Consider the following 26,916-nt stretch of genomic DNA (forward strand, 5'->3'; position numbering starts at 1 on the left):
GAGGGTTTGTAGCAGCTTAGCATAATATGTACTTGGAAGTTATGTTTTGGAAATCAATTAGCACATATGAAACTGAGATGCATACATATAAGGAGTGAATGAAAATCAGCTAACTCTTGATTTCTTAAGTCATTACATTTGACCTGTTGACCCCTGGATAAGATTTGGGTATTCACAAACATCAGGGAACAATCACATGACATGAGTACATGGAGTCCAACAATCAGATCAAAAGACCTGAGTTGTCGTTCTCTAAAAGGGAAAATAATATGAGGAGGTTGAACTATAAAAGTCTATCCAATTAAGTTTCAATCTGATATATTTAAGGTATTTTGTTCTATAAAAGTCTTGCCTTGGGATATAACTTTCTTGTTGTGGCCAGTAAAATATTAAATTTTATTTGTTATACAGCAGGGATTTGCAAACTATGGACACCTGTTGTTGTTTTTTTAATAAATAAAGTTTTATCAGCACACAGCCATGCCCATTTGCTTAATTTATTGTCTAGGATTGCTTTTGTGCTATAAGGGTAGTGTTGAATAGTTGTGACAAAGACCATACAGCCTGCAAAGCTGAAAATATTTACTATATGGTCCTTTATAGGAATAATTTGTTGACTTTTGTACATACTATGCAGGTACTATAGACATATATGTCTATATGTATATAAATATATAAATTCTAGAGCATTATGCATACATGTTAATTAGAAAATATTATAGATATCTATGCCTTGCTTCTAGCATGGCAGTTGGCCCTCATTAGGTGCCCAGTAAATGAGAGTTATTAGTAGATTCTTAAGATAAAGATACTACACAAATATTTGAAAGCTGTTTTTGTGCTTTTGCTTTTTTAAAATATGGTTATTCTTTGTCAGACATTTCCAATAACTTTTTTTAATAAAAATTATAGACGTTGTTTGTGTAAAATTGGAAAACGTCAGAAAAGCTTAAGAATAGAATGAAAATTACCCATAATCTCAACAACCAGTAATGATTACTGTAGGCATCTCAGTGAAACATATATCTCCAGATTATTTGTCTCCCCCAAAGAGAATCATACTTTCTTTTTTTAAAAATTTAATTTTATTGTTTAAGGTATTACAAATAGTAGTACATTTGTCTCTTTTTTTCCCCCATTGACCTCCGCCCCATTGACCTCCCCCAGGCTGCCCCTAGGAAACCCCCAGCACTTGCCCTCACCCTCGCCCCAGTGTCTTGCATCCATTGGTTATGCTCATATGCTTCCATACTAGTCCTTCCATTGATCTCTTACCCCCTCCAAACCTCCCCTGCTTCCCCACAGTAGTGTGACAGTATGTTCAATGCTTCTTTGCCTCTGTATCTATTTTTGTTCAACAGTTTATAATGTTCTTTATATTCCACAAATGAGTGAGATCATGTGGTATTTATCTTTCACTGACTGGCTTATTTCACTTAGCATAATGCTCACCAGTTCCATGCTGCTGCAAATGGTAAGAATTCCTTCTTTTTTACAGAATCAAAGTATTCCATTGTGTAGATGTACCACAGTTTTCTAATCTACTCATCTGCTGATAGGCATTTATGCTGTTTCCAAATCTTAGCTATTGTAAATTGTGCTGCTATGAACATAGGGCTGCATATATCCTTTCTGACTGGTGTTTCTGTTTTCTTGGGATATATTCCTAGAAGTGGTATTACTTCTGGGTCAAATGGCAGGTCCATTTTTAATTTTTTGAGGAAACGGCATACTGTTTTCCACAGTAGCTGCACTAGTCTGCATTCTCACCAGCAGTGAAGGAAGGTTCCTTTTTCTCTGCATCCTCTCCAGCACTTGTCTTTGTTGATTTGTTGATGATAGCCATTCTGGCAGGTGTGAGATGGTACCTCATTGTTGTTTTGATTTGCATCTCTTGGATGACTAGTAACTAAGCATATTTTCATATGTCTCTTGGCTTTCTGTATGTCCTCTTTTGAAAAGTGTCTATTTAGGTCTTTTGCCCATTTTTTTTATTGGATTGTTTATCTTCCTTTTGTTAAGTTGTATGAGTTCCCTGTAAATGTTGGAGATTAAACCCTTATCACAGATAACATTGGCAAATATGTTCTCCAAAGCAGTGGGCTTTCTTGTTGTTTTGTTGATAGTTTCTTTTGCTATGCAGAAGCTTTTTATTTTGATGTAGTCCCATTTGTTTATTTTCTCGTTAGTCTCCATTGCCCTAGGAGCTGTATCGGTAAAGATATTGCTATGACAAGTGTCTGCTATTTTTGCTTCCTATGGCTTCTTCTAAGATTTTTATGATTTCCCATCTTACAGTTAAGTCCTTTATCCATTTTGAGTTTATTTTTATTTATGGTGTAAGTTGGTGGTCTAGTTTCAGTTTTTGCAAGTATCTGTCCAGTTTTCCCAACACCATTTATTGAAGAGACTGTCTTGACTCCATTCTATGCTCTTGCCTCATTTGTGAAACATTAATTGCGCATAATGGCTTGTGTCAATTTATGGGTTCTCTGTTCCATTCCACTGGTCTGTATGTCTGTTCTTGTGCCAATACCAGGCAGTTTTGAGAACAATGGCTTTGTAGTATAGCTTGATATCTGGATTGTGATCCCTCCAACATTGATCTTTCTCAAGATTGCTTCAGCTATTCGGGGTCTTTTTTTATTCTAGATGAATTTTTTGGAGAATTCGTTCTAGGTTTTGAAGTATGCCATTGGTATTTTAATTGGTATTGCGTAGAATTTATATGTTGCTTTGGGTAGTATGGACATTATGATGTTGATTCTACCAATCCATGAACATGGTATGTTCTTCCATCTGTTTATGTCTTCCTCTATCTCTTTTTTCAGCATCCTTAAATTTTTTGCGTACAGGTCCTTTATCTCCTTGGTTAAGTTTATTCCAAGGTATCTTAATTTTTTGTTGCAATGGTAAATGGGACTGCTTTTTCAATTTCTCTTTCTGTGAGTTCATTATTGGTGTATAGAAAAGCCATATACTTCTGGGTGTTAGTTTTGTATCCTACTACATTGCCGAATTCATTTATTAAGTCTAGAATTTTTTTGATGGAGTCTTTGGGGTTTTCTATGTATAATATCATGTCATCTGCGAGTAAGGACAGTTTTCCTCTTTTACAATTTGGATGCCTTTTATTTATTCTTCTTGTCTGATCATAATGGCTAGTATTTCCAGTACTGTGGCGAATAGGAGTTATGAGAGTAGGCATCCCTGTCTTGTTCCTGTTCTTAGGGGAAATGGTTTTAGTTTTTGCCCATTGAGTATGATGTTGGCTGTGGGTTTGTCATATATGGCTTTTATTATGTTAAGGTATTATACTTCTATTCCCACCTTGCTGAGAGTTTTTATCAAGAAAGGGTGTTGGATTTTGTTAAATGCTTTTTCTGCATCAATGGATATGACTATATGGTTTTTATCTCACAGTTTGTTTTTGTGGTGTATCACATTTATTGATAAGTGGATATTGTACCATCCTTGCATCCCTGGAATAAATCCCACTTGGTCATGTTGTATGATCTTTCTAATGTAATGCTTGATTTGATTTGCTAGAATTTTGTTGAGGATTTTGGCATCTATGTTCATGAGGGATAGTGGCCTGTAATTCTCTTTCTTGGTATTATCTTTATCTCGTTTTGGGATTTGAGTAATGCTGCTTTCATAGAAAGAGCTTGGAAGTGCTTCTTCCTCTTGAATTTTTTGGAGTAGTTTGAGGAAGATAAGTTTTATTTCTTCTTTGAATGTTTGATAAAACTCCCCTGTGAAGCCGTCTGGTCCAGGGCTTTTGTTTGTTGTAAGCTTTTTGATGACTGCTTCCATTTCCTCCATAGTTATCAGCCTATTCAGATTTGTTGATTCCTCCTGGTTGAGTTTTGGAAGATGGCATTTTCTGGGAATATGTCAATTTCTTCTACGTTGACCAGTTTGTTGGAGTAGAGTTGCTCATAGTATTTTTTATGATTCTTCGTATATCTGTGGGGTCTGTTGTTATTTCACCTCTTTCATTTCTGATTTTGTTTATTTGGGTCCTCTCTCTTTGCTTCTTGGTGAGCCTGGCTAGAGGTTCATCAATCTTGTTTATCTTGTCAAAGAACAAGCTCTTGGTTTCATTGATCTTTTGTATTTTTTTTTTCTTTTTGCTTTTCGGTGATCTTTTTTTTTAATTTCTTTATTGCTTAAGGTATTACATATGTGTCCTTATTCCCCCATTACCTCCCACCTCCCATTCATGCCCCCACCCCTTGTTGTCGGTGTCCATTGATTAGGCTTATATGCATGCATATAAGTCCTTTGATTGATCTCTCCCCCTTACCCCCACCATCTCCTACCTTCCCTGAGGTTTGACGTTCTGATTGATGTTTCTCTCTCTCTGGATCTATTTTTGTTCATCAGTTTATGTTGTTCATTATAGTCCACAAATGAGTGAGATTATGTGATATTTTATCTTTCTCTGTCTGGCTTATTTCACTTAGCATAATGCTCTCCATCTCCATCCTTGTTGTTGCAAATGGTCAGAACTCCTTCTTTTTTACCGCAGCATAGTATTCAATTATGTAGATGTACCATAGTTTTCTAATCCACTCATCTGCTGATGGGCACTTAGGCTGTTTCCAAGTCTTAGCTATGGTGAATTGTGCTGCTATGAACATAGGGGTGCATATATCCTTTCTTATTGGTGTTTCTAGTTTCTTGGGATATATTCCTAGAAGTGGGATCACTGGGTCCAATGGGAGTTCCATTTTTAGTTTTTTGAGGAAACTCCATACTGTTCTTCACAGTGGCTGCACCAGTCTGCATTCCCACCAGCCGTGCACGAGGGTTCCTTTTTCTCTGCATCCTCTCCAGCACTTGTCATTTGTTGATTTGTTGATAATAGCCATTCTGACAGGTGTGAGATGGTACCGCATTGTTGTTTTGATTTGCATCTCTCTGATCATTTATGACTTTGAGCATGTTTTCATATGTCTCTTCGCCTTCCTTTTGTCTTCTTTCAAAAAGTGTCTATTTAGATCAGTTGCCCATTTTTTGATTGGATTGTTTATCTTCTTTTTGTTAAGCTGCATGAGTTCCCTGTAAATGTTGGAAATTAAACCCTTATCGTTGATATAATTGGCAAATATGTCCTCCCATGCAGTGGGCTTTCTTGTTTTATTGATGGTCTCCTTTGCTGTGCAAAAGCTTTTTATTTTGATGTATCAAGAACTTAAACATACGATGGGAAACCATAAAAATACTAGAGGAATCCACAGGCAGAAAAATCTCTGACATATGCCGAAGCAATTTCTTCACTGATACTGCTCCTTGGGCAATGGAAACTAAAGAGAAAATAAACAAATGTATTTTTTTTGGTCTCTATGTCATTTCCACTCTGATCTTTATTATTTCCTTCCTTCTGATCACACTGGGCTTTTCTTGTTGTCCTGTTTCTAATTCTTCAAGTTGCAAAATTAGATGGTTTATTACCAGTTTTTATTTTTTTATTTTATTATTATTATTATTATTATTATTATTATTATTATTTTTAGGTTGGCCTGTAATGCTATGACCTTCCCTCTCAGGATGGCTTTCACTGTTGTCCCAAAGACTTTGTGTTTTCATTGTCATTTTTTTCCAGGATGTTTTTATTTCTTCTTTTATCTCTTTGGTAACCCACTCATTGTTTAATAGTATCCCGTCAGCCTCCAAGTGCTTGAATTTTTGTGATTGTCTTTACTGTAGTTGATTTTTAATTTAATGCCATTGTGTTCTAAGAAGATGCTTTATATGATTTCAATCCTCTTGAATTTGGAGAGAATTTGACTGTGTCCCAATATGTGGTCTATCTTTGAAAATGTCCCATGTGCGCTTGAGAAGAATGTATATTCTGTAGTTTTGGGGTGGAGTGTTCTAAAGGTGTTGATTAAGTCCATCTGATCTAGTGAATCATTTAGGATTGATGTTTCTTTGCCAATTTTTTGTGTAGGGGATTCATCCAATGATGTTAATGGGGTACTAAAGTCTCCTACTATGATTATGTTGCTGTCAATCTCTTCCCTGATATCTTCTAGAAGTTTTTTTTTTTTTTTTTTTTTTTTTATGCATTTGGGTGCTCCTGCATTGGGTGCATAAATGTTTACCAGAGTTATATCCTCTTGTATTGATCCCTTTAGAATTATGAAGTGGCCTTCCTTGTCCCTTGTTATGGTCTTCACTTTGAGGTCTATTTTGTCAGATATAAGTATTGCTACCCCAGCTTTTGAGAATCATACTTTGTATACACTTTCACTTTCTGTTATATTTTTGAACATTCTCACATACCATTAATATTTAAAACCTTTTTTAAGGTATCATAATGTAAAATGATTATATCATATTTTATTAACCGTTCCTCCTGTGTTGAACATTTAGACTGTTTCCACTTTTTGGCATCACAAATAGCACTTTAATAAACAGCATTGTGCATGAATCGTTTCATGCATGTCTGCTTTTTTCCCTTAGGATAAGTCCTAGAAGTGGAATTATTGGTTTGGAGGGTAAGAACATTTTTAAGGCCGTTGTTACTTGTTGATGAATATCTTCCACCAGAATGAAAGAATGCCAATATTTTCTACTCCTCCTTGAATGACAGCAGTAGGTAATATCACTTTGAATGTTTTGCTATTTTGAAAGGTTAAATGTGTCATTTTGAAATATTTTTACAAAAATATAAATATTTTTTCCTTACTTCTCTGTTGGCTATTTTTGATATGGTTGAAGATGTTCTGACATAGAAGGCCGAGTCTTTGCCATTCAAGAGGCTTTGTGGGAAAGATGTCTTTCAAAAGTTGGAACATTATATCTCTTTTTATATTGGACTAGTGACCTGTCGTGTGAAATCATGCAAGACCCAGGACCCCTCCCCCCAGCCATGACATGGGACCACCCCGAGTCCTGCAGTGCCACCCCGATGCCCTGACTCCACCCCCACTGTGAAAGTGTTACGGCATGAGGATCAATTTGCATATTACCTCTTTATTATATAGGATTCTTGCTGCCCAATACAGGCTCAGACTCTGCTGTCAGGGAAAGAGAATATGTTCTAGGTAGGAAGACCAACAGTCTTAAATTTTCATTGCTAAGCTGAGCAGTCCTGGGCACACCAGGACAGTTCCTCAAGCTATTTTGTTTGTCATCATAGGAATTGGACTTGAATTCTGGAAATGTCAGACAGAGGCTTGTAATATGAGGGAGTCCTTACAGAATGCTACTCTTATGTGAAAAGTTCTTTCTTTTGATTCGCATGATCCTTGAAGATATTTACAAAATTATAAGCCATTCAAATTTTGTAGCTTTGGAAAGTTTTACTACTAGACTTAATTATTTGCATGACTATAGGGGTTCTGGGACATATTTTATTTCTTTTGAACTATAGAAAACTACATTTTAACCCAAACCAGAAAGAAGTAAGGTTTTGCTTCTCAAGAAACATTGTGAAATGAGTTCAGCAATTATTACTGAGATAAGAAGGTATCAATGCAGCATGACAATGAGGGCACAATGTATTCAGAGAAGTAAAGTGGTTCTGAAAGTGACATTTTCTGACACAGTTCTCAACCTAAATTATTATAACCAAAGAATGCTCTGTGCATAAACAGTGTTGATTCCAAATCACAGTAGCAGAAATAGAGGATGGAGATATTTTTTGTTATACTTTGAGAATGGAAGGATCATTATGTTATCCAAGCAATAGTTTTGTTAATGGAGATGCCTCTGATCCTCCATACATCCATCATAGTAATTTCAAATAGCTTCAAGAACACTGATCCTGTGTCTCACATCACTTCACCTACGTACTGTGATTATGAGAATGCTTGGATTGTGTCTGAGAAACTCAAGCTATATTTATTCTGGAAGGAGAAATCATTATCTCTCCAAGTGAATTTAGTAATTTCATGGGCCCATTGTGAAAGAAACTGAAACAGCTGACCAATGACATTTGCAAAGCACCCTTGCTCTGAATCACAGGTAAAGAAAGCAGAGTAAAAAAAAAATCACCTGAAAGAGCTTGTTCATTTTCTAACAAATGTATCTGTCCAAAAGCCAATTTAACCTTTTTATAATATTAAAAAAAATATCGAAACAAAGTTGTTACTTTCTTAGTTCCAAAGTGCTATAGTTGGAATTTTCATCAGATTGGAAAAAATAACTCACTCCCAAGCTAAGACCTAATATGGAAAGTTTAATAACCAAATCTTCAAACCTACCCAAACCAGGATTTAGAATGGAAATGGTAGCAAACCTCTTAAAGTCTTGAAGCAGCATTGAATTGAGCTGCTTAAATAGCCAAAATGGAGTTTTCTATGGGCCTCTTTTCAACAGATTCTAATTCCTGCCTTTACTACCTAATTACAGAAAGCAGTCCAGAGGACAAATCAAAGACGGCACCTTTCTTCTTTTATTTCTAACAGAATTCACAAAAATTTCCTCAAACTTCCAGCAGTGTCTCTCTCAGAGGTTCCTTGGGAAGAAATATGGCCTTTAGGCATTTTCAAATATCTACAGGGAGAGAGGTTGAAGAATGTAGTACCAGTTACATACTCAGAACTAGACTGACTCAATGATTACCAGACAATGGAAGGGCAACCTGTGAGTGTTATGCAGAAGAAGTGAAATTACTGAAAGTAAATTGGAAATTTTCTATGTGTAAAAGAGTGAAATACTCTGAAATATAGAATTGCATACCTAGAGTTTATATCCATCATCTCCTTGAACACTTATAGCATTTTCAAAGTGCCTTAAGCAAGGCATTGTTCAATAGTTTGTCAATATAGTAAATAACATATGCAGCTCTTATTAAAGTTTGACGTCATTTCTTCAGAATATAAATTGCAGAATTTTAAAATATGCCTGTATTAACCTGGCATTCAGTACCAAGTCTACAATTTTGGAACCTAAACATTTCTAATTGCTCAAAGATTTAAGTGCAACACTTCTGCTTTGGGCACTTTTTATGTTATTTCACCCATATATGTAGCCTTATAAGAAAAATGTATAGTCTTACATTTTAATAACATTGTCCCTATGTGTCTTGTATAAGTTTCCTTATATGAAAAATGAGCTTTATATCTTCCTACCACTTCATGGATTTGTTGTGTAAATGGAGACTGATACTATGTTCACTGGACAAATGTGCAGGGAATTATGGCTCCAACGACAGTTGAAATATTTAGCTATTTGAAAACTTGTGGAGATTGCAGTATTTTTGTTATTTTAAACTATTCTTTAAAGTATTTTTGATATTTTATAATTTGAGGGAAAAGTCATTGTACTTATAGCTCAGTCCTCTGTGTATGGAGTGGAGGTAGGGAGGATATAAAAACACAGAATTATAGAGAAAGTGAATGATCATGATGGCTTTCCACTCAACTATCTTTCAAAATCAAGTTCCAAAGCCTCTTGCATTATTTATTTCCTCAATTTAAATAATTCACCATCCAGTGTACCTTTATTTCCTGTTAAGTTCGAGCCCTGATGTTACATGATGCACTAGCTCTTTAAACTGCAAACTCATTCATTGATTTATTCAACAAATGTTTACAGAGTCCTAACACTCTGCCATGCATCACCGGTGCTAGGTGCTGGGAATGTAGCAGTGAGCACAGCAGACACTGCCTCTGTCCTCATGGAGTGTGAAGAAAGCATGTGTTGTTCATTGTGGTTGCCCCGATGCCTAGCATGTGTTTGCTTCATAGTATAACTTAGTGATGTTTGTTAAACAGATGGTAATTAAATAAGTTATTATATAACTGATAAAGTGGTTGACACAGTTCTCTGCAAGTTTAGACTTTGTTAGCTCCAAACAACTTTCTCTGCCAATTTTGAACCTCACTATACTACTTGTAATATCAGGGTGCTGCTTAGATATGATCCATTATATCGTTTAGTATCTCATCATGAAGATCCAGAAAAGCAAGTTTCCTCATATACCCATCTGAGAACAAGGCTTCTTAGCATCTAGTTGGCTCATTCTCATTTCCTGCACCTTCTACATCTCATAACGTGTCAGGAGACCCTCTTTGCTATGGGCTGCCAGGAAACAGCTCCTCCTTTTTGACCCACCTGGTGTAAGTATCTAGGTTTGAGTAGCAAACATTTTGGCTACTTAAACTTTGCCTGATTCCATGTCCTTATTCCTTCCATTTGTATATAATGGTACTATGTTTATCTCCACAAGTTGGCTGTCATCCATTTTATGACAGAAGAGGTTTGAACTTGTAAAATAAAGTGCATGTGGAAAAAGTCAATCACCTTCATAACCCAGGGTAATGTGGCTGGCTTTTTGTGGGTAACTTACTTCATGAACTCTGAGTGTGTGTTTCTGAATTAATTTAAAGTTTCAAATAAATGTATCATGGTATGACGCTTCTCCAAACAACAAAAAATTGATTTTTAAAATCTCTTTTAGTACTGAGAATCACCAAGCTTTTTATAGGCTAGACATCTATACTTGACAATATTCTCCTGGTAAAAAACTTGCATGGTATTTGGCATTGTGCTGGACATACAAATAAATGCTTGCTGAATTGAATTATAGTCAATATAATTTTCCATGGCAGTAAAAACCAAAACCTGCAGTCTTGGTCCCTGAGATATGTGTAGAACATACTTGTTGAGTATTAAACTTCAAGCTGACACTCAGCACTGGATCCTGGAACCAGTATTCATTTTATGGTACCATTTCTGAAATACCTTTTACTTTCAACAAAAAAAAAAGAAGACCTTACTACAGTTCATGGTTAATTTGCTATTTTCCACCTGATTATTCTTTTCATGGAATAGTAAGATAGTAAATTAGTCAGAGAAATTGAGGATGAATGCAGAGATGTTCAAGTTCTGGACCTCTAGGTAGACAGCTTTGATTCCCAAATGATTATTTTTTTTATTTTTATCACTACCTTTATAGTGGTGCCAGTTGAAAGCATAGCATGCAAGGTGGCACCCAAAAAATAAATTTGCTCGGGGAATAACCCAACAACTATAAGGTTTTCCTGGGAGCGGAGGGAGTAATTAGAGCAATAGCTTTTATATACTTCATTTCAAATAATAATTACATTAACTTGTAGATTAGTTGACTGAAATATTAAATCCTTTGGCATAGGCTTAATGAAAATAGTCATAATGGTGCCAAAAAGAAATTTTATGGTCAACTTTTAAATACCAAAGAAATTCCTTATTGTTGTGATAAAATACAGATGTTGTGATAAAATGCAGATGTTGTTTAGAAAGGAACTTGCATAGTGAGCAGAAATATAATATAATATATAATTAGAATAAAGAGAGCTTAAATCAAATATAATATAATATATAATTAGAATAAAGAGAGCTTAAATCAAATTAATCTTCATCTGACAGGAACAGTTACATTTAAATCATTGAGTGCAAAGTCATAGCCAAAATTGAAATTAGAAACAGATAATTATGATAAGAGGACACTTATTCTGACTTTTCTTATGCATAATTGGAAAGAGTACAAAATGCAATACTTGTTCTAATTAGAATTAGTATTAAAAGATTCCAGTTTTGATGAATTCTGGTTTTTGTCTTTAAAAAGTTGTTTAAATAATTGAATGATGGATATGCAAATGTATTTGCTTATTTGTTTAAGATCAAAACAGGAAGCCAGTTTAGGAATATAACTTTAATAGTACCAATGATATGAATTATGTTAATTTCTTATGTCAATGGCATCTCGTAATTTTGTTGGCTTTGTTACATGTGTTTTTATTTCCTTTGATAATCTGATTTTATTCTTAAAATCTGCCCCTCATTTTCTTTTGCAAAGTTTCTTATTGCATGTGTACCTACATATACACATGCCTTATAAAAACAGAGGGTCCAGTTGTTCACTAGGCATATACAAAAGGTGTTTAATTGCAGATTCAGAAATGCAGATATCAAAAGACCTTGTGATACAGTTCTGTTATTTCATCTTGAAGTTCAAATTTGCTATTTCTGAATGATTGAACTCAAAGGGAAATTTTGCTTCCCATTGACAGATCCTTTTGAAATACTCATTCCTGAATGCCTTACTAGAATCAATCTCTGGTGATATTTTCAGTGATCCTGGCAGTTGAGAGAGACAGGGTAAGGAGTTAGCTAGCATTATGGGGTTTTGAATGTGACTCCAGAAGTCATTACTCTATACCCTTTGCTTTTCTTGATCCCTTGTCTTTTTTCTCTTCTTTTTTTTCTTTTTCTTCTTTTTTTTTAAAGTAATTTTTGACATATTTTTATTGATTTTGGAGAGGAAGAGACAGATAGAAACATCAATGATGATAGAGAATCATTGATTGGCTGCCTTCTGCATGCCCCACACTGGGGATCAAGCACACAACCCAGGCATGTGCCCCTGATCATAATCGAACCCAGGACTCTTCAGTCTGCAGGCCGAAGCTTTATCCACTGAGCAAAACCAGCTAGGGCTACTTTTTCTTCTTTTTGTTTCCTTCTTTTAAAGATGAAGCCCTGGCCTCTTCAGTAGCATCAGTGGTCCTAGCTTCCTAACTAAATATTCAGGGACTCTTGGAGTAATTTTATTATTTTCCATTACATTTCTTCTATTGCATCTTGATGCACATTATTATAAATTATGAAACTCCAAATTCCATCTATTTTGGAAATATATGAGTTCCTGGCAAGACAGATGGACCTAGACATACCAATGGAGATAAAGTGTACCATAGTTGCTTTCTGAAAATGGTTTTTATAGAATCCCTTTTTGCATGCATACAGGATTTATATTTAGGATAACATTGAATGCCTTACCAATGCCTTACAATGTGGCAGAGGGTTAATAAGTGAAGTTATAGATTTCCTCCCTACGAAGGTCTTTATAATCAAGGAGCATTCTGATCTGTCAAAGATTATTAGGGTGATTTCTCTAATTCTATGATCCTGATCACTGTCATTTTCCTTCTTGGCTTAGTGTTCTCTCAGAATTTCCCAGAAGTGCCAGAAGAAGTACTAAAGTGGATTCTCCCTTGATATGGGCAGCATTAATGTTCTTTGGCCTTCACATTTTTGTTTGGACTGTGTTTTTATTTGTTTGGTTGGTTTGTTGGTTTTACTCTCAAGGAAAAGGGCAGTAGAGAAAGTATGTAATGTCTGATGTTATTTTATTTTTTTTTAATCCTCACCTGAGGATATTTTTTCATTAATTTTTAGAGAGAGTGAAAGGGACGGGGAGAGACAAACATTGATGATGTGAGAGAGACACATTGATTGGTTGCCTCCCACACATGCCCCGACCAGGGCCAGGCATCAAACTGAACTGAGGTATGTGCCCTTGACTGGGAATTGAACCTGGGACTCACCCTTCCACAAGCCTACACTCCACTGAGCCAAACCATCTAGTTCTGATTTTAAGGACCACAGTAATATGATACACAAAATTCCATTTGAATATATCTTCTCAGATTTTATTGTATTGCCAGCAACAATTATAGAAATGATCTGTTTATTATACATTGTGTTAAAGAAGGGCAATTGGAAGAGATAGAGGATTTTCAATGCCAAAATTATAATTTACTAGAGGCTTGGTGCACAAAATTCGTGCACAGAGGGGTGTGTCCCTCAGCCCAGCCTGCACCCTCTCCAATCTGGGACCCCTCAAGGGATGCCCGACTGCCCCCTCACAATCCAGGACTGCTGGCTCCCAACTGCTTGCCTCCCTGCCTTCCTCATTGCCCCTAACTGCTTCTGCCTGCCAGCCTGATTGATGCCTAACTGCTCCCCTGCCAGACTGATTGCCCCTAACTGCCCTCCACTACAGGCCTGGTCACCTCTAACTGCCCTCCCCTGCAGGCTTGATCGCCCCCAACTGCCCTCCCTTGCAGGCCTAGTCCCTCCCAACTGCCCTCCCCTGCTGGCCATCTTGTGGTGACCATCTTGTGTCCACATAGGGGCAACCATCTTTGACCACGTGGGGGCAGCCATCTTGTGTGTTGGAGTGACAGTCAGTTTGCATATTACTCTTTTATTAGATTGGATAGAGGCCTGGTGCATGGGTGGGGGCTGGCTGGTTTTCCCTGAAGGGTGTCTCAGATCAGGGTGGGGGTTCCCTTGGGGTGTGGGGCTTCCTGGGAGAGGGGCCTGTGGCGGTTTGCAGGCTGGCCACACCCCCGGCAACCCAAGAGGAGGCCCTGGTATTAATTTATCTTCTATAATTGAAACTTTGTAGCCTTGAGTGGAGGTCAGGGCAGGCCAGGGCTGAGGGAAGCTTGGCTTCCTCCATCGCCAGGAACAACTCAAGCCTCGTGCTCTCTCCAGATTCATGGCTGCCACCATTTTTATTGGGATTTATTTATCTTCTATAATTGAAACTGTGTAGCCTTGAGCGGAGGCCAGGGCAAGCCAGAGCGGGTGGGAAGCTTGGCTTCCTCCATTGCTTGGGAAACCCAAGCCTCCTGCTCCCTCTGTGGCCGCAGCCATCTTGGTATGGTTAATTTGCATACTCACTCCTGATTGGCTGGTGGGTGTGGCTTGTGGGCATAGCAGAGGTACGGTCAATTTGCATTTTTCTCTTTTATTAATGTAGATTATAAGGTCTAATATGCACTATTAATACAGTTGATGATGTAGGTTAAATAATAATAGTAAATTAAAAGAGAAAGCTAAGCATTAATAACTTCTTAAGTAAAAAGATGTTCTTTGATTAAATGACATCATGGAAGAAAACATGATGTGATGTAACCAATTATAACATTGTGACCATCCCAGGAACATTTCTGTTGTTAAGAAGCAAACAAACCTCAAGAGTTTTCATTTGAGAGATCTCAACCTCCAGGCCTATTAATGGCAGGGTTTGTCAGAGAAGGCTTCTAGCAACCTAAAGATCAATCTTAAGAGAGAAAGGCATTCCAAAGCCTCTGATTTCCTAATACCCTTGCAACCACATGCTGAACAAACTAATTTGCTAAGAACTTAAGAGGGCTGACAAACAAATTACAGCCATCTTGATAGAGGGTGATTATTGGCATTACTGACTCATTTGGTTATTAATGAAATAAGACAGCTTTATTTTCACAGCTTGGCTTGTAATGTAGGTGAAGGACATTTAATGTATTTTTTTAGTGATCAGTACTATGCAGCTATATAGCATTTTACATTTGCAGTTATCATTGAAGTCAATTGTATTTTGTTTTATCTCTAAGGCTTTTGTGACGTAGGTCAGGATAAACATGATTATTATTTAGAATGAATAATTGTAAAGTGTGGCTCCAATATAATGAGACTTGACAATATAATTTGGACATTTATACACTAAAGTCTAGGGTCACTAGGAGGTTGGCTATAAATGTGATTGGCCAGTGCCTCTATCAGGCCACCCACCTCCTCTGTACTATTCCTTCTGCTTGGAATATTGAGCTGCCCCCACTTTCCCTTCCTGGTGAACTCTTATTTATCCCACAAGAGCCTGTTCTTGGTCTCTCTTCTGAAGTTTACTCTGCTCCCTTCCCAGCCCGTGTCCCAGCCCCAGCCCCAGCCCCAGCAGTTTGCCCTGGCTTCCCTAGTTCAACATGCTTTGTTACTGCAGCTATTAGAGTGTTCATCACTCTGACTATAGCAATCTTGTCACATATACTTCTTGGACTAAACTTGTGAACCCCTGTAGCCCGTGCATCTGGAACATGTATCCCAGTTACCTGCAACTGTACCTTCTCCTCAAGAACTGAGAGCTGAGATTGAGGCCTTAATTAAATATAATTTACGCCTCCTTAACTGCACTTCCTGGTCTTCATAGGTGCAAGCCTGCTGTTACTTACCCTGCTGCCCATACTGGCAATTTTATAGAGTATCTTGGTGGGGTGCGGATCTCATTCAAAATGAAACAAAATTCTGCATGAGTGAACACACTCCTGCACACATTTGTAAATCATTGTGGTTTGTAGGCTATAGATAAGCCTTTCCTATAGACATCACATGGAGAATAAATTAAGAAGAAATTTTGCTTTCCAGTGTAGTGATTGGGGTGGGAAAGAACAACATTTGAGCAAACTGACCAAAATGTTTTTGCTTTGGCAGAAAGTTATGGGGATATGTTTTTGTTTTCATACAACTGATCCTTAAGTACGATCTCACTTATTTTTTATTCCAACCTTTCTCATTTAATTCCCATATACAGTCCTTTAAAATAAGTATCCTCACCCATTTACAGATGAACAAGTTGAGATTCAGAGAGGCCAAGGAGTTCAGCATATATACAGCTAGAGTCTGTACAGAAATTGGACTGCACAGAGGCTATCTGTGCCCTGAAAGTGCTACCTCTCATCTTTCCTAATGAAATGGACTCAGGATCCTGCTTGAGGAAAACTTGATAAATTAAAATTCATACTATAAAACAGATAAATTAGAACCTTTATTGTTTAAAAGCTTCCTATAAAATCTTCACAATTTGGACTTCCTTTTTGGAAAGCAAGATGCACTTTCCTTATGAAGGGGCTATTTTGAATACATTGTATAAAAGGCAACTGTAGCAGCATGAGTGGTTTTCACAAATGGTAAGTGTGTTAACCTATAAAAGAAGAAAGCAAAGTTATAAGGTAGCAGGCAGTGCTAACAGTGATAGATTTTTGCTCCCTATTGATAAAATGTTAAACAGGTTTTAAATACATTATGTTTTATGCCCAAGTGTGTCACTGGATAGCTTGGTTAGAAATGTAGAGCCATTTCTTAGTACACTAGGGACAAAGACTTTAGTCCTAATCTTTCACCCTGGACTTGACTCCTGTTTCCCTCCAGGAGCTGTAGTTTCAGTGGGAATCCAGGAAAGACATTCTGAACATTTTGGAAGAAAGCCAGAATTGTTGGAGTACTGTGGAAAATGATGCTCTTTGGACTCAGTACTCTTTATATCAAGAGATTAAAAATCCAGACCTGTCTGATTTTGCTCTAATGTTAAATTTTTGGCTGATTTCCAGGAAAGGTCCCCAGATTTCCAATTGTCCAAATGGAAAGATCATTTAAAGGAAGAATATTTTGCATTCAAGTAAAAGGGGTTCTATAGCATTGCAATCCCTGCTACTTCAGGCAGAGCTTTCCATATCTTTTTTTTTCATTATGTAAAAATTTTTTTTTGCTTTTGTTTTTTAATTTCTTTATTGATTAAGGTGTTACAAATGTGTCCTTATTCCCCCATTACCCCCTATCCCCCCACTCATGCCCTCACCCCCCTATTGTCTGTCTCCATTGGTTAGGCTTACACATCTTCTTTCTAAGTCCAGTTATTGGCACAATTTATTTGGACCAATTTAAAATCTTTCCAGATAATTCAGCCAGCCAGCCATTCAACATACATTTGATCAGTGCAAGTACTGTATTAGACATTAGTGGTGTAGAATGGGTAAAGACAGTCAAGTACAGAAATTTATCATGATTGGACTGTGCCCTGTCTTCATTCAGCTTGCAGAGGAAAAATCATGCATGTGACAAGATGTACACACACATAACCATAGATTAAGGTAGAAGCTCCTATGAAAGGTGCAGATTAACTCTAGCCAGAGTTTTTGGGAACATTTCAGAAGTTATAAATTATATTTGATCTGAACTTTGAAGTATCAGTGGGATTTGTAATTGTAGAGTTGGGAAGATGTGTACTTTCAAGATCGGGAGGTACTACTAGAGGAAATATAATCAAGTTATAAACAAAGGGGTGGAATCTCATGCAACTTTAAATTACATAATAATATTGCAAGGTAACCCATGATCCATTGAGAAATAGAAGATATGATCTGTAGTCTGGAAAGGCCCCACAGAAGTCTTAGAACATCTGAAGAACCTGAACAGGTAAAGCCTCTCACTCCTTCATGAGGACTGATCACAAAAATATTTTTTAAATATATTTTATTGATATTTCACAGAGAGGAAGGGAGAGGGATAGAGAGCTAGAAACATCGATGAGAGAGAAACATCGATCAGCTGCCTCCTGCACACCTCCCACTGGGGATGTGCCCGCAACCAAGGCACATACCCTTGACCGGAATCGAACCCGGGACCTTTCAGTCCGCAGGCCGATGCTCTATCCACTGAGCCAAACCGGTTTTGGCTCACAAAAATATTTTAACACAGAGACTTCTGTGAACTGCTTATGATGACTTTTCGGTTGGACACTGAATTTATTTATAGTTTAATATAATGTAAATACATTTCAATGCAAATGTATTTCTGCTGAAAAGGGTTAAATTTGCAATACTGAAACCATAATATTTAGAAGGGCTTGCTTGCAAGGTCAGCCCTTGGCTGGCTTCTGGGAACTGGGCATTGAAGATATTCCTTAACTGAAAAAACTGGCTTACTAAGCTTAGACTAGACTGTTTCTACAAACAATGGGATTTATGCTGAACACCTGCTTTCTTTCTAAGAGTGGAATTTTGGTACATGCTAGGCAGACAGTACCCACATGACCAGCCCCAAATGAAAACCTTGAGTGCTATATGCCTAACAGGCTTCCCTGGGCAAAAGCATTGCATTCATGTGACTACATTTTTACCATTGGGGCAGAATCTGCTCTGTGTGGCCCTTAACTGGAAGGACAGAACATAAGAAAGCCTATGCATGTATTCTGCTGCTTGTGAATTTTTTTTCATTATGATACTGTTATGTATCCTGTCACTGCTGAAACCTTAGCTGTGACTACCACTAACTATTCATGAGTCCCCTGAGTTCTCTGAGTGTGTGGGTGATTTTAATGGACACTGCAAAATAGGATTACTGTGTACCTAGGACTAAATAACTTCTCTGTGTCATCCAAGAGAAGGAAATATCAGTTTTCAAGTGAAGCATGTCCTATTACAGAAGCACCTGATGATCTGCCAAGAATAGGTCCAAGAACTGCATTTTCTCCTTATGACTATATTCTTTTTCTCTTTTCCATCTGTAATTGCAAGAAGATGACCCCTAATTTTCATATTGCATTGCCTGGAAATGGTCATCTCTACAACCCATTGAATAGATGTCACCTTTTAGCCACACCACCTTCATGTCTGTGTTGGGACTGGCAGTAATCCAAATAAAGAGAGTACTGCAGTAAATATTTGTTATTCTTCCACATTTTGAGATCCTCAGTCAATCTGATTGCTGATTCATTTGCTCTCTCCATGTAACAGATGTTGCATCTGGAGATGGAAATCAATGTTACAAAGCATTAACAAGTGGAAAACTTACAGGAAAGTGAACCCAAATGATTCCCTGCTTATTTAATACAGCATGATCTTGGCCTGTTGTTATGCCAGGTTTTGCCAATAGATTTTAAGGGACTTAATTTTAAGTAGGCAATTAGTTATTTGAAGTGCGTACAAGCATCTCTGATAGCTGAGAGTGGTGAAGGTAAGAAGACAAGACCCCAGTTTGAAATGAAAAGACAGATTGAAAGTTTACTTGCAAAGGACACCTGCAGAAATCATGCAAGACTAGGTATAGGCAAGAGACTGTTTGCCCTACAAATGTGTTTTTTGACCCATAATAGGTTACAGCCTAATTTAATAGGTCACATTTCACTGCCTTTATGGGCATCTCTTTTCAGGGTAATTATCTCAACACACATTTGATGTGGCAATGTAATTGACACTTGCTTTGGTACAGTTTTGGTTAACAAACCATACTGACTTTTTCAGACTAAATCACTCATGTTTTGTTTTTGATATGTAATATAAATGTACTTAGAAGGCAATGTTTTGTTTTCACCCATTGAGTATGATGTTGGCTGGGGGTTTGTCATATATGGCTTTTATTATGTTGAGGTATGATCCTTCTATTCCCACCTTGCTGAGAGTTTTTATCAATAAAGGGTGTTGGATTTTGTCAAATGCTTTTTCTGCATCAACTGATATAACTATGGGATTTTTATCTCTCAATTTGTTTATGTGATGCATCACATTTATTGATTTGCGGATATTGTACCATCCTTGCATTCCTGGGATAAATCCTACTTGGTCATGGTGTATGATCTTTCTGATGTACTGCTGGATCGGATTTGCTAGAATTTTGTTGAGGATTTTGGCATCTATGTTCATGAGGGATATTGGCCTGTAATTCTCTTTCAGTGTGTTGTCTTTATCTGGTTTTGGTATTAGGGTGATGCTGGCTTCATAGAATGAGCTTGGAAGTGTTCCTTTCTCTTGAATTTCTTGGAATAGTCTGAGAAGGATAGGTTTTAGTTCTTCCTGGAATGTTTGGTAAAACTCCCCTGTGAAGCCTTCTGGCCCCGAGCTTCTGTTTGCTGGAAGCTTTTTGATGACAGCTTCAATTTCTTCCATAGTTATTGGCCTATTGAGAATTTTAGAATCTTCCTGATTGAGTTTTGGAAGGTTGTATTTTTTCTAGGAATATGTCCATTTTCTTCAGGTTGTCTAGTTTGTTGGAGCAGAGTTGTTCATAGTATTTTTTAACAATCCTTTGTATTTCAGTGGGGTCTGTTGTCATTTCACCTCTTTCATTTCTGTTTTGTTTATTTGGGTCCTCTCTCTTTGATTCTTGGTGATCCTAGCTAGAGGTTCATCAATCTTGTTTATCCTTTCAAAGAACCAGCTCTTGGTTTCACTGATTTTTTGTTTGTTTGGTCTCTATGTCATTCATTTCTGCTCTGATCTTTATTTCCTTCCTTCTGCTCACTCTGGGTTTTTCTTGTTCCTCTCTTCTTAATTCTTTGAGTTGTAGAGTTAGATGATTTATTACCATTTTTTTCTTATTTTTTGAGGTAGGCCTGTAGAGCTATAAACTTCCCTCTCAGGACTGATTTCATTGTGTCCCATCATTTTGGATTGTTGTGTTTTTATTCTCATTAGTTTCCAGGATGCTTTTAATTTCTTCTTTGATCACTTTGGTAACCCAATCACTGTTTAATAGCATGCTATTCAGCTTCCAAGTGTTTGAATTTTTGGATTGTTTTTATTGTAGTTTATTTCTAATATTATGCCATTGTGATCTGAGAAAATGCTTGGTTTGATTTCAATCTTCTTGAATTTGGGGATACTTTGCTTGTGACCCAATATGTGGTCTATTTTTGAAAATGTCCCATGTGCACTTGAGAAGAAGGTATATTCTGTGGCTTTGGGGTGAAATGTTCTAAAGATGTCAATTAAGTCCATCTGATCTAGTGAGTCATTTACGATTGCTGTTTCTTTGCTGATTTTTTTGTCTAGAGGATTTATCCAGTGGTGTCAGTGGTGTATTAAAGTCCCCTACTATGATTGTATTGTTACTGATCTCTTACTTGATATCTTTCAGGGTTTTTTATGTATTTGGGTGCTCATGCATTGGCTACATATATGTTCATCAGGGTTATATCCTCTTGTTTATCGATCCCTTTAATATTTTTCCCCTAAGAACAGGAACAAGACAGCCATGCCCACTCTCACCACTCCTGTCCAACATAGTACTGGAAGTACTAGCCATTACTATCAGACAAGAAGAAGAAATAAAAGGCATCCAAATTGGAAAAGAAGAAGTAAAACTGCCCTTATTCGCAGATGACATAATATATACATAGAAAACCCTAAAGACTCCATCAAAAAATTATTAGACTTAATAAATGAATTCGGGAATGTAGCAGGATACAAAATAAATGCCAAGAAATCTATGGCATTTCTATACACAAATAATAAACTTACAGAAAGAGAGACTAAAAAAGCAATCCCATTTACCATCGCACCAAAAAAATTAAGTTTAAGGAATAAACTTAACTAAGGAGGTAAAAGACCAATATGCAGAAAACTGCAGGACACTGAAAAAAGAGATAGAGGAAGACATGAACAGATGGAAGAACATAACATGTTCATGGATTGGTAGAATCAACATCATCAAAATGTCCATACTATCCAAAGCAATCTATAGATTCAATGCATTCCCCATTAAAATACCAATGGCATATTTCACAGACATAGAATGAACTTTCCAAAAATTCATCTGGAATACAAAAAGACCCTGAATAGCTGCAGCAATCCTGGGAAAGAAGAACAAAGCAGGTGGGATCTGAATACCAGATATCAAGCTGCATTACAAAGCCACTGTTCTCAAAACAGCCTGGTACTGGCACAAGAACAGACATATAGATCAATGGAATAGAATAGAGAACCCAGAAATCAACCCAAACCACTCTGCTCAATTAATATTTGACAAAGGAGGCATGAAAATACAATGTAGTCAAGACAGCCTCTTCAATAAATGGTGTTGGCAAAATTGGACAGATAAATGCAAAAAAATAAACTAGACCACCAACTTACACCATACACAAAAATAAACTCTAAATAGATAAAGGACTTAAACATAAGACGGGAAACCATAAAAGTACTAGAGGAATCCACAGGCAGCAAAATCTCAAACATATGCCCACGCAATTTCTTCACTGCTCCTAGGGCAATGAAAACTAAAGAGAAAATAAACAAATGGGACTACATCAAAATAAAAAGCTTTTGCACAGCAAAAGGAACCATCAACAAAACAACAAGAAAGCCCACTGCATGGGAGAACATATTTGCCAATGTTATCACCGATTAGGGTGTAATCTCCAACATTTACAGGAAACTAATACAACTTAACAAAAAAAAAAAAAAAAAAAGATAAACAACCCAATCAAAAAAATGGGCAACGGACCTAAATAGATACTTTTCGAAAGAAGATAGAAGGAAGGCAAAGAGACGTATGAAAACATGCTCAAAGTCACTAATCATCCGAGAGATGCAAATCAAAACAACAATGGGGTACCATCTCATACCTGTTAGAATGACTATCATCAACAAATCAACAAAGGACAAGTGCTGGCCAGGATGCAGAGAAAAAGGAACTCTGGTGCACTGCTGGTGGGAATGCAGACTGGTGCAGCCATTGTGGAGAACAGTATGGAGTTTCCTCAAAAAACTAAAAATGGAACTCCCATTTGACCCAGTGATCCCACTTCTAGGAATATATCCCAAGAAACTAGAAACACCAGTTAGAAAGTATATATGCACCCCTATGTTCATAGCAGCACAATTCACCATAGCTATGATTTGGAAACAGCCTAAGTGCCCATCAGCAGATGAGTGGATTACAATCCTGTGGTACATCTACACAATGGAATACTATGCTGCAGTAAAAAAGAAGAGTTCTTACCATTTGCAGCAGCATGGATGGAACTGGAGAGCATTATGCTAAGTGAAATAAGCCAGTCAATGAAAGAAAAATATCACATGATCTCACTCATTTATGGAATATAATGAACAACACAAACTGATGAACAAAAACAGATCCAGAGACAGAGAAACATCTATCAGACCATCAAACCTCAGAGGTTAGGTAGGGGAGGGTGGGGGTAAGGGGGAGAGATCAACCAAAGAACTTGTATGCATGCACATAGCCTAACCAATGGACACAGGCAACAAGGGGGTGAGAGCATGAGTGGGGGGGTGGTTAGGGGGCTAATGGGGAAATGAGGAGAGTATGTAATAACTTTATCAATAAATAAATTAAAAAAGAAGGCGATATTTGATACCTTAAAAATTCTCAGATAACTGACAACTTTGAATTCTCATCCTTTATGCATCACAGTGTGTAGTCATGAAGAAAGGATTATAAAGGCATCCAAAAGCATGGATGTTTGAAATTTAGAATCTAAGAGGAAAGAATGGCAAAATAATAACATCAGCTATATAAAAATACTATGTGATTACTGCAAAAGACTGGTCTACATTGTGAAGGATCCCACCCTCACTCCCCATGGGAACATCCTATGAATTTCAGGTATAATATTTGGTTACTTTAAAATATCCATCAAAAACCTGTACAGCCCTAGCCGGTTTGGCTCAGTGTATAGAGCATCAACCTGCTATCTAAAGGGTCCTGGGTTCAATTCTGGCCAAGGGCACATGCCTGGGTTGCGGGCTTGATCCCTTCTAGGGGGTGTGCAGGAGGCAGCTGATCAATGATTCTTTCTCATCATTGATGTTTCTATCTCTCTCTCCCTTTTTCTCTGAAATCAATAAAATATATATTTAAAAAAAAACTTTCCAAAATATATTTGGAATGCAATCTTTTTATACTCTAATGATATCTGTATGATGGTTTCTTTATTAGAAATTTCCAAATAATTGAAGTCAATGAAGACATGAGATATTTAAGCTTAGAATTGGAAATGAGAAAACAGATGCCTTTACATTTACTTATTTGTCTCAGAGTTATAGTACTGTGAAATCAAAACCAATATTAAGATGAGAAGACAAAATAAACAGATGGGCGAAGGTAGATTTACAGTTCTGAGTATGCAAAATAGCTTTTTCTTATATTATTATGTATTAATTATTGTATTATTTCCCATGCAAACAATCATAAACCTACTTTTGCCCATGCCTATATAATGATAACTAATCACCCATTCATTGATCAAGAAGCAATTGGGATATATCCGGCATAGCTGAAGGGCCTTAAGGTCTTCCAGCTCCGAGAAGGCTCATGTTCAACTTTCTTCCATCTTCCGGAATCCGGGTTCATCTGACACCAGCTGCCTCCACCATGCCACCTCCACCATGCCGCCTCCACCATGCCGCCTCCACCATGCCGCCAAGGAAATCAAAGGTGTATACCTGAAATCAAAGTTTGACCCCAACAAAATAAAGTTGTATACCTGAGGTGCCCAGGTAGGGAAGTGGGTGCTATGTCTGTGCTGGCCCCCAAGATCCGCCCCCTGGGCCTATCTCCTAAAAAAGTTGGTGATGACATCTCCAAAGCAACCAGTGATTGGAAGGGTCTGAGGGTTATAGAGAAACTGACCATTCAGAACAGACAGGCTCATTGAGGTAGCAGTGCCTTCTGCCTCTGCCCTGATCATCAAAGCCCTCAAAGAACTACCAAGGGATAGAAAGAAGCAAAAGAAAAAAACATTAAGCACAGTGGAAATATCACTCTTTTAATTTTATTTTATTGTTTAAAGTATTACAAAGAGTAGTACATATGTCTCCTTTTTTCCCCATTGACCTTCCCGTGGCCTCCCCTAACGCCCCCGCCCCCGCCAGTGTATTGCATCCATTGGTTATCCTTATATGCAAGCATAAAGTCCTTTGGTTGATCTCCTACCCCTCCCAACCATCCCCATCCTTCCCACTGTAGTTTGACAGTCTGTTCGGTGCTTCTTTGCATCTGTATCTATTTTTGTTCATCAGTTTATAATGTTATTTATATTCCACAAATGGTTGAAATCATGTGGTACTTTTCTTTCATTGACTGGCTTATTTCACTTAGCATAATGCTCTCCAGTTCCATGCACGCTGTTGCAAATGGTAAGAACTCCTTCTTTTTAATAGTGGCATAGTATTCCATTGTGTAGATGTACCAGAGTTTTCTAATCCACTCATCTGCTGATGGGCATTTATGCTGTTTCCAAATCTTAGCTATTGTAAATTGTGCTGCTATGAACATAGGGTTGCATATAACCTTTCTGATTGGTGTTTCTGTTTTCTTGGGATATATTCCTAGAAGCGGTATTACTTCTGGGTCAAATGGCAGGTCCATTTTTAGTTTTTTGAGGAAACTCCATAATGTTTTCCACAGTGGCTGCACCAGTCTATATTTCCACCAGCAGTGAAGAAGGGTTCCTTTTTCTCCACATCCTCTCCAGAACTTGTTTATTGATTTGTTAATGAGAGCCATTCTGGCAGATTGGAGATGGTACCTCATTGTTGTTTTGATTTGCATCTCTCAGATGATTACTGACTTTGAACATGTTTTCATGTATCTCTTGGCTTTCTGTATGTCCTCTTTTGAAATGTGTCTATTTAGTTCCTTTGCCCATTTTTTTAAATTGGATTGTTTATCTTCCTTTTGTTAAGTTGCATGAGTTCCCTATAAATGTTGGAGATTAATGTCAGAGATAACATTGGCAAATATGTTCTCCCATGCAGAGGGCTTTCTTGTTGTTTTGTTGATGGTTTCTTTTGCTGTGCAGAAGCCTTTTATTTTGAGACCCCGAATAGATGCAGCAATCTTGAGAAAGAAGAACTATGTTGTCATAATCACAATACCAGACATCAAACTATACTGGGTACTACAAAGCCACTGTTCTCAAAACTGCCTGGTACTGGCACAAGAACAGACATATAGATTAGTGGAACAGAACAGAGATCCCAGAAATGAACACAAGCCATTATGCTCAATTAATATTTGACAAAGAAGGTAAGAGCATACAATGGAGTCAAGACAGTCTCTTCAGCAAATGGTGTTGGGAAAATTGGACAGATACTTGCAAAAAAATGAATCTACACCACCAACTTACACAATACACAAAATAAACTCAAAATGGATAAAGGACTTAAACATAAGATGGAAAAATATAAAAATCTTAGAAGAAGCCATAGATACCAAAATAGCAGACATTGGTCATAGCTCTATCTTTACCAATACAGCTCCTAGGGCAATGAAAACTAAAGAGAAAATAAACAAAAAGGGAAATATCACTTTTGATGAGATTGTCAGCATTGCCTGACAGATTTGGGACCGATCTTTAGCTAGAGAACTCTCTGGAACCATTACAGAGATCCTAGGGACTGCCCAGTCTGTGGGCTGCAATGTTGATGGCCAACACCCTCATGACACCATAGATGATATCAACAGTGGTGTAGTGGAATGCAGGACTAGTTAAGAACTACAATGGAACATGTTTCAATTAAAGATCATTTAACAACCAAAAAAGAGTAGCATTTGGTTATATATGGTATAATCATTTTGGTAAACAAACAAACACAAAAAAACACTAGAATATCATATACCAAGATGTTAATTCTAGTAATTTCCAGTTGTGGGGTTACATAGGGTCTTCTTTTTGTTAGCATTATTTTGTTACCTTTAAATTTTATATAAATATGATGCTTTTTTGTCATAAGATAACATTGTGTATCCTTTTTAAAGGAAGCAATTAGAATGGGGAACTATGAAAGTGAC

The 26,916-nt window shown here is 37.2% G+C and overlaps 1 protein-coding gene and 1 pseudogene across 2 annotated transcripts in view; both read left to right on the top strand.

The window, feature by feature from the left end:
* The window catches only part of AFF2 (ALF transcription elongation factor 2), a gene marked incomplete at its 5' end in the record, with an annotated part of 502,187 nt that overhangs the window by 168,132 nt on the left and 307,139 nt on the right, over positions 1–26,916 (top strand). The window lies entirely within an intron of this gene.
* On the top strand, positions 24,510–26,617 carry LOC308239455 (large ribosomal subunit protein uL11-like; annotated as a pseudogene). The gene is made up of 2 exons: positions 24,510–24,872; positions 26,423–26,617. The product of its transcript is annotated as a large ribosomal subunit protein uL11-like (transcript).

The sequence above is a fragment of the Plecotus auritus genome (genome assembly GCF_963455305.1).
Source record: "Plecotus auritus genome assembly, chromosome: X".
NCBI lineage: Eukaryota > Metazoa > Chordata > Mammalia > Chiroptera > Vespertilionidae > Plecotus > Plecotus auritus.